Source organism: Pinus tabuliformis, chromosome 2_1, assembly GCF_031772625.1.
Source record: "Pinus tabuliformis cultivar Carrire ecotype Pingquan chromosome 2_1, CPIR1, whole genome shotgun sequence".
Taxonomy (NCBI): Eukaryota; Viridiplantae; Streptophyta; class Pinopsida; order Pinales; family Pinaceae; genus Pinus; species Pinus tabuliformis.
This window is the reverse complement of record NC_142299.1, coordinates 676,178,715-676,188,425: the sequence shown is the minus strand read 5'-3', so window position 1 is coordinate 676,188,425 and position 9,711 is coordinate 676,178,715.

Sequence of the window (9,711 nt, the reverse complement as noted above, 5' to 3'; positions counted from 1 at the left end):
TCATAGCATTCTAATTCATAGGTTGGGGGATATATTTAAATCAATTTATGAATTTTTTATTGGAAAAATAGTCTAAATAAATGAGAAATTACCACCATGTTTTGCAAGCATTTCTTCTCCCCTATGCCTACACTTTTGCATGTCCTCATGAAAACAAGGTAGATTTGCTGACATATGACCAATAACAGCCAAGATAACAATATATTTTTCATTTGAGATTTTTGTTACATCAATTGCAGCTTCTGGGGATGCCAAAATAAGTCATGAATGAAGTGAGCCTTTTGAAGACACTGTCATAAATGCATTTGCGGAGCTATAGTTAAACTTCTCAGAAAATAAATAATTGTTGATACTTAGAAAGAATTGAATATTCTTTCTGAGCAATGTAGACCAGTGGGTTTGTAAGAGATGAGGGATAAAACAAATATGAAAAATAGAGGCAAGATGAAAAATATTAAAATGCAAATGTTACACCAGTCTCTTATCATTATCCCTTAAATTTTTAACAAATCAAAAAGTTTCAAGTTGATTTTTACCTCAGGTTTGACCTGAACATTTTGGTGTTTCTAGGCACATTGATAAACAAAATATGAAGTTGAAATAGAGATGTTGTTGCGCTGATTCAAAACAGATCACTAATGTATGATTAAGGCTTCTAATAAATATTGTTTTTTAGAGAAAACTTGAACAAACATATTTCTAGTCATCCTATAACAACACGTGAAAATAATTAAGTAAAAACACCTATGGAGTAACAACAATCATTGTAATGTGGTTGTTGAAGCTTTTCAGAAGGTGAAGGCTAAAATTGTTGCTTCCCTGGCTATCTTAGAATCTATTTATTAAATACAACTACTAGAATGAACTATCTCAATCATCAATCTTTGATATAATTGAACCCCAATCATCAATTTCTAAATCAATCAATCATCAATTTCTCATACCACTGAATTATTCACTCAAAACTGATGAGCCCCAGAAATGGGTAATTATATGGGCTCATTTAACCTCCTAATTCGACTTAATCCACCATCCTCATTAGTTTATTGCATGTTTTTTATTATATTTATGCTAATAGAGTGAATTGGGTTAGTCATTATGCCAAAAAGTCTAATGTGTGCTTTATGCAGTTTTTTGGTCAATTTTGAGACAAAATCAAAGGTTTTAATGAGCACTTGGCAGCCAAATTCGTGGAAGAAAAAGGGAGAGGATTTGTAGGAAGGTGTCCCCTTCATTTATGAGCCCTTACCTCGAATTCTCCACTAGCAGCTCGGAGTTCAAGGGCCACCACATCGATTCTCACAAGGGCAGCCGAGCAAGGGCTAGTAAAGTTGTTGTTAACTGCAAGTTTTGGCAGCCGAGTTCCTAAAGTTTAGGAGGAATGTTGGGGTCCAAAATTTGTATAAATAAGAAGGCTCAGGGCTTTAGTTGGGTTAGGCAGATGTTAATCAGTTTTTAGTCAGGAGTTAGTCATATGTTAGTTATATTTTAGTCAGTAGGTTAGCTCTGCATTTCAGCACATTTTCGAGCTTTTTCTTGTAGAAAGTTTTTGGGATGTAACTATTATTTTTTGATCAATAAAGATGAATCCATCTTTGCACCAGCTCTGATCTTTCTTAGGAGGCTGTAGCTCTTGGGTTTGGGCCCAACCTAAGTGCTAGTACCCTCCTTTGTGTACTTTTATGTGTTTTTGCTGCATTCATAGAATAATTTATGTTATTTAGATTAAAATCTTGCTTTGTTACTTAGGTCGTTTTTGATAATTGAAATAGCTTTTCATGATTTAGGCTAATTTGATAGTTTGGTAAAGGAAAAGACCTACAAAAAGGCCACCAAGCAATCCTTGATCTCATCTCTCCCTCCTTGGGACCATGAGCTGAGACCAAGGCATACTTGCTACCACAAAAACACTGTTTTTGCCTCTTCATGCAATTGCTAGTGTTAGATTTTTAGTTAGGAAAGTTGATACCAGTTGTACTTGCATGTTTAGAATCTATTCTTGCTTAGTTTCCATAGTTATCTTGCATGATTTTCTACCAATAAACTTTTGTTCATCATGTTTCTGGTTTTTAGGTCAAATTAGGTCAAAATAGATAGATCTTTGGTTTTCCTAGTCTTTGTTCGATCAGTTTTGGAAAATAGTGTGCAGAGCACCTGTAATACCTCTCTATCTATCCTTCCTCCATCATACCACCTGCTCCAACTGCCGCATTTTCTCACTTTGCCCTAATTTCTACATTCTTGTGCAACCTTGCTTCCTCCATCCTTGGATAACTCCAATCACCTTAATCACTTCTCAGCTTCATTCACCTAGTCCTAGACCTCTTCACATCCTCATCCAACCTCCATTTCCACTTTTCTACCATTTTTCCCCCATCAACCCTCCAAAATCCTCTTTCAGAACATCCTGTAGAACCCCTGCAGACTTTCTGTAGAAGATCACGTGAGCAGTTTTTTGTGATCTGATCATTGTGAAACTCTCTGGAAGGGTGCTAGTGACCCCTTAGGCCCTCTTATCACCTTCCCAACCTCTGCACAGTCAAAAACAGTTAAAGCACATGCAAAATAATTCTACAAAATTACTCAAAAATGCAAAAAGATGTTTTCTCCAGATTTTACTGCAGAAGTAGCTTAGTCACATGCATTTTACCTTTCTAAAATTCAATGGCATCCATTTCCACCACTTTCATCTCTTTTCTTGCACTAGTAGGGCTAGTTGGTAAAAACTAGGGTTTGCTAGGGTTTGCGTTTCTTTTCAGCTTTCAACTTCTTTCTGCAAGTAGATTAGCCTCCTTTGAGTTAGCTTTCATCCATCATAGTTAAAAGCTTCTTCTAAGAGCTCATAGAAGTTGGCTTAAGCTCCTAGTGGACTTGTGCCAGCTGATCAAGTGACAGCCTGTGGCAAGAGCTAGTACTTGTGCATACAACACCATCGCTTCCAAGTTTGTTACGAACTACCGGGTTGATAAAAGTAAAGAAGGGAGTCATAGGAGTTGCAGCATCATTGCTGCAATACTGGAGCCCACCATATTTTTGGTGCCGTGGCTGGGGAAGTGTCAGAGTATTGGTGATTGCTGCTTTTCTTTTATTTTCTACTACAACCTTCTGCTAAGTAGTTTATTTCAAGCTCAAAATGAGGTAGGCTCGAAAAAAATCCTCTATGCATGGTATGTTCGTGCAAGGTGGTGAATTGAACGACATCAGATTGGAAAATGAGAAGAAAAGTCTGCCTGTGTAGTGGAAGTAAAACATTTTCCTGCATATTGCACTGAGTTTCCCCAATTTTCCTGCATCTAAAATATCCTCCACGTTTTCTTTATAAATTCTCCTGTAGGGAAGATATATACAGCCATGGAGGCCAGCCTGTGCGTGTGTAAATTTTTTTTGGATTTGCATATTTGCCTGTGTGCTGAGAAGAGAACCTGATCCTTGTGCTCTGCCTGTGAAAACAAAATTCTTCCTTTCATAAGCAAACAATCGAGTTCTAGGTGATAGAAGCCTTAAAACAAGGGAATTGTTGCTATTTGATATTGGACACACGAGAAATTCCTTCTTGGGTTCAGGGGAAACCAAATTCAGCCATCCTCTGTTTCAGATTGACTATTTGGTTGCCTAAGCATTTCCTTTTCTGAACAAAACATAAAAAGAGCACTCTCTGGAGTGAAGTCAGTTTCTAAATTATGAAGTACATCACGTGTGAAGGGAGGTTTAGCATCATCTATGGTTATCATTTCAGGTTGTTGTGTGAACTAAGGCATGGGATTGCCTTGCCTCCAACCAAGAAATTGAGCATCCCTAATTTTCTTCTTCAGTCACTAACTGAATTTGGTACAAATTTAAATGAAGGGATCCCAGATCAGTTGGCCCATCATGGGCTCATAAAACTATTGGTGGAAGATGCTTTTCACACCTACACTATTCCCATATCTTGGAAAATCTTCAGAAACATGTCCAGGGATGACAATATTAGAATTTTGGCCAAAAGCATCACCCCATCTAGTAGTGAGGAGGGAGAACACACTGAAGAAGGTGAAAAAACCAATGGTGAAGTAACACAGGACATTCAATCATAGAAAGAACAGAAAGAAAAAGGGGAAATGGGCCAGCTTGCTGAGCCTAAAACAAAGGAAGAAACAACAACGAAACCACCCAGGGAAAAGAGGACGCAGAGTAGGATAGTGAAGGCCAAAAAAGTCCAAAGTAAGGCTGCCACAACCAAAGCAGGCACACAAAAACAAAAGGAAAAGACACACCCTGAGATCTCAGCAACACACACAGAAACAGTTGACGCAGGGATTTCTACAAGAAGCAAGGAAAAAGAATACCAAGAGGATAAATCACCTGAGATATTGGAAAGGGAGGCAGAAACTATGCTTGCTACATTAAGCACACCTACAAAACAAAAAGAAAAAGGAAAAAGGCAATCCTCCATGTATTTTAAGGCCAGGAAAAGCACAAGAATTCAAACAAGCAAAATAGGAGGAGCAGGGGAAGGACATGGAAAAGAAGGTAGAATTTTATGGCACACATCGGAAGCTTGGGATGGTAAGGAGGCCACCAGAGCCAGCAAGAATGAAGAGATAGATTAGTTTCTCAGAGGATGAGCAACACTTTCAGTAGGGGGGTGATGATGAACCCCAGAAATGGGTAATTATATGGGCTCATTTTACCTCCTAATTTGACTTAATCCACCATCCTCATTAGTTTATTGCATGTTTTTTATTATATTTATGCTAATAGAGTGAACTAGGTTAGTCATTATGCCAAAAAGTCTAATGTGTGCTTTATGCAGTTTTTTGGTCAATTTTGAGACAAAATCAAAGGTTTTAATGAGCTCTTGGCAGCCAAATTCGTGGAAGAACAAGGGAAAGGATTTGTAGGAAGGTGTCTCCTTCATTTATGAGCCCTTACCTCAAATTCTCCACCAGCAACTCAGAGTTCAAGGGCCACCACATCGGTTATCACAAGGGCAACCGAGCAAGGGCTAGTAAAGTTGTTGTTAACTGCAAGTTTTGGCAGCTGAGTTCCTAAAGATTAGGACTATTGGGGTCTTCAATTTGTGTAAATAAGAAGGTTGAGGGCCTTCATTGGGTTAGGTAGATGTTAATTAGTTTTTAGTCAAGAGTTAGTTAGATGTTAGTTAGATTTTAGTCAGTAGGTTAGCTCTACATTTCAACACATTTTCGAGCTTTTTCTTGTAGACAGTTTTTGGGATGTAACTATTCTTTTTTGATCAATAAAGATGAATCCAGCTTTGCACTAGCTTTGCACCAGCTTTGATATTTCTTAGGAGGCTGTAGCTCTTGGGGTTGAGCCCAACCCAAGTGCCAGTGCATGTTTAGAATCTATTCTTGCTTAGTTTCCATAGTTATCTTGCATGATTTTCCGCCAATAAACTTCTGTTCATCATGTTTCTGGTTTTTAGGTCAAATTAGGTCAAAATAGCTAGATCTTTGGTTTTCCTGGTCTTTGTTCGATCAATTTTTGAAAATAGTGTGTAAAGCACCTGTAATACCTCTCTGTCTATCCTTCTTCCATCATACCACCTGCTCCAACCCTCTAACTTAAATTCCTTCCCTTCATTTGCCGCATTTTCTCACTTTGCCCTAATTTCTACATTCTTGTGCAACCTTGCTTCCTCCATCCTTGGATAACTCTAATAACCTTAATCACTCCTCAGCTTCATTCAACTAGTCCTAGACCCCTTAACATCCTCATCCAACCTCCATTTCCACTTTTCCACCGTTTTCCCCCATCAACCCTCCAAAATCCTCTTTCGGAACATCCTGTAGAACATCCTGTAGAACATCTTGTAGAACCCCTGCAGACTTCCCGTAGAAGATCACGTGAGCAGTTCTTCGAGATCTGATCACTGTGAAACTCTCTACAAGGGTGCTAGGGAACCCTTATGCCCTCTTCTCACCTTCCCAACCTCTTGCAAGCACCTACCCCATTTCCTTTCGCCATTCAACCTCTACACAGTAAAAAACAGTTAAAGCACATGCATAATAATTCTGCCAAATTACTCAAAAATGCAGAAAGATGTTTTCTCCAGATTTTACTGTAGAAGTAGCTTAGTCACATGCATTTTACCTTTCTAAAATTCAATGGCATCCATTTCCACTACTTTCATCTCTTTTCTTGCACCAGTAGGGCTAGTTGGTAAAAGCTAGGGTTTGCTAGGGTTTGCGTTTCTATTCAGCTTTCAACGTCTTTCTACAAGTAGATTAGCCTCCTTTGAGTTAGCTTTCATCCATCACAGTGAAAAGCTTCTTCTAAGAGCTCATAGAAGTTGGCTTAAGCTCCTAGCGGACTTGTGCCAGCTGATCAAGTGACAGCCTGCGGCAAGAGCTAGTAATTGTGCATACAGCACCATCGCTTCCAAGTTTGTTACGAACTACCTGGTTGATAAAAGTAAAGAAGGGAGTCCCAGGAGTTGCAGCATCATTGCTACAATACTGGAGCCCACCAAAAACCCAATCAACTTACACTTAATCAAAATTCAACTAATCAATTGGAATAGTCAGATCAATATAACCAGTGCACAGAACTAAACCCAGAATACTGCATCAACAACCAGAACCAATTGCAACATCAAAAATCATACATCAGAATGTAAACACTACTTCAATGAAGACAACTTGCATGTATAAACTACTTTCTGTAACTCAACCTACGTATACCTCTAAAGGTATTGAATCATAAAACTTCTGAACCAAACACTGTACTAACCAAAGAGATTTTGAAGATCTACTCTCATATTACAAAGTTCTAAATAGATAGCAAAAAAGATCACCCTTCTTACTCAATAAATTAGTCAGCCAGACTCAATCTCCTTATACAATCAGTTTAGCTTCAGATCTAATGAAGACATCATTGACAAAGAACAGTAAAACAACAACACTGATAAGATAGATCATTCATTTCTGAACAACAAGCCCTTCCTCTGAATATGGTACTTGGAAGTGCTGAATCCACGTGTATACGCGCCTTCACCGAGGAGAACCTACATATAGGTATGAAAATAATGACTTATAACTTTGTGGATTTTCAAGACTTCAGGTATACCCAGATCATATCATTTAAATGATAAAACATACGTTAGCATTCTGATCTAGCTTACCCATTATTAGATCATAGAATGATAAGTCATTTCAGGTCTCATGATCATGATCCAACATTATATACATTGGTGCACAAGATGTTTCATATCTATATCATAACCATAGCCCTTACAACATAAAATATACTTGAGATAGAAGTATTCATGAAAAACCATTTTCACTTGCACACCTAGCCCTTTGATTTTCTCCTCCTTATATACTTAGAGCCTTTGTCAATACCATGCACCAAAACAACACTTAGAACCTATGGTATTCTTAGACGGGATCAAGTAACCATTATTTTTCTCAATATTGTGGGCTAATACCATGGTATGGACCCTTGGTATTCTTTAACCTTAATTTTCCATCCCATATGCGCTTTTCCTTCTGTGAAACTACGTGTGTTGGGCATGGAATCCCCCCAAGGCATGTTTTGTGGCTCAAAGCCCACGTTTTGACTGAATCTTGTTGTAAAGCTCCGCGAACTGTGGGTAAGGGGGCGCAAAAGTATGATAGAGTCATAGGGTTATCCACCCTAGTTTTGTAATGTAATGTCAGCTAGATAGACCTACCCATGGTCCACAGACCATGGGATTGTATAAATAGAGTGAGGCTCTAAGTGTAAAAGAAGACTAGCTAAGAATAGAAGATGAGAAGGAAAATTTCTAAGTGATTGAGTCACAAGTTGAAGTGTGTCTTTGGGTTGTAGAGTAGGAGAAGGCTCTGCAGCTAAGTGCGCAGAGGCCTAATAGTCTGCAGCTAAGTGCGCGGACCCCTGCAACTGAGTGCGCAAGGCGAGTCGAGTCTTTAACCAAGGGAGGAATTAATAAAGAGAAGTTTTGTCATAATTATGTGTATTTTTTATTGGGTTAATGCATGCTTGATATAATTTGCAAATATATTATTTATTTACTGCGCGCACCTATATGAATGGTTTATGTTGTTAAGTATAACTTCAAGCACGCAAGTAGGCTAAGATAATCAACTAACATTAGAATAATAGTAATGCCTTGGGTAATAACGTAGAGCGCGGTCTTCAGCCCCTGGGTAGGGCTGTGCGAAGGCATTATATCAGGCTGCGAGGTACGGGAAAGTGCGCGAAGAAACCTGCGCGCAGGGTCAAACTGCGGACCACTTGAACTCATCAGACATCTCCAGGGTGCAGAAACCTGGTTCGAGCACCCTTCCATACTACTTTTGGTGAGACCTCTATCCACACTCCATGGAATATTGCCAAAAGGGCCAGTAGTACTGGGATTTGTTTGGCTAAATTAACTCTGAACTTGGTCAAGCCCCAATAAGCCAACAAATGGTTCTGTTGCTGGGACTGGGATCTACATAGAGATGTCTGATGTCGTATCACTAGAATCCGACAAAGAAAGGAATTGAAGAGTGGTTGGACAGAAAGATTCATGAGTTCGTGGTGCAGGAAAACATGAATCTGCAATTACCAAAGGAAGAGTGGTTAGATTGCTACTTATATATAGAAATCCACAAAATTTCCTTTGCATCCTTCCCTATTGAGTTGTACGAGTGGATCACGAAGCTAGCAAATAGTCCAGGAAGGTGTAAACTCAACAAACTATTGTGTGGACTCAAGAATCGGTGCGCAGACTGGAAGTATCGAAAAATAAGATCACACACATTGTGGATCATTGGCTCGATCAAATTATCAGAAGATTTATCATCGAGTTCATGTTAGACACTTTAGTTAGCTATAGTGAGGCAAAAAGATGTTTCCTCAAAGGACCGCGAGGTAAGTATGCTAAATCTTTGAACACTTGGATTAAAATGTTACTGTGTGAAAAGTGGGTTATGTGAATAAATTGATGTTTAGGGCTATGCGGAGTGGGAGGATCTATAGAAATGAAGGTAGCGTAGAACTAGAAACTAGCCCATTGATTTCACCTATGCAAGAGAGCGAGGAAGAGCTTGCGAAGGTTTCACCAAGAAGTGTGATCAGTTTGATAAAGAAACGAATTCTGCGCATACCACTCCCACCTACACCACTGCCAATTTCATCATCTTCACCCCCGTCTTAGCTCACACCACCTTCACCACCACAGTGCAATATGGCAAGTGCGATAAAGTTTTCGGTATTCAAGGGAGTAGGGAATGAAGATCCAAACCAGTTTTGGTTCATGGTAAGGGTTGTATGGGAAGCGTAGGGAGTCACGGAGGACAATATAAAGAAGGCAAGGTTGGTCAATGCTTTGCAAGATCATGCACTGACTTGGTACATTAAGAATTCCAATGACAATCCGAATGCGAGGATCGTGGATATTCAAGCTGCGTTGAACAAAGAATTTAGCAGGCCAAAATTAGAGACACAGTCGATCATTGGATTTAAGGAAATCGAGATGCTTCCATGTGAGACCCCCTGGGAGCTGGATCAAAGACTGAAGTGTACAATTCGTGAAGCTAATATGACCTTGACGGATGGACAACACCGCACATGGTTTGTAGCATCACTAACGTCGCATCTAAGGAATGTGTTGTCACAGTAGAAGCTAACCACTCAGGCCAAGGCCTTTGAGATCACAATGAGACTGCACGAGACCCCGATACAAGATCTTAACTTGGGATTTCAACAAATGCACATGTAGTT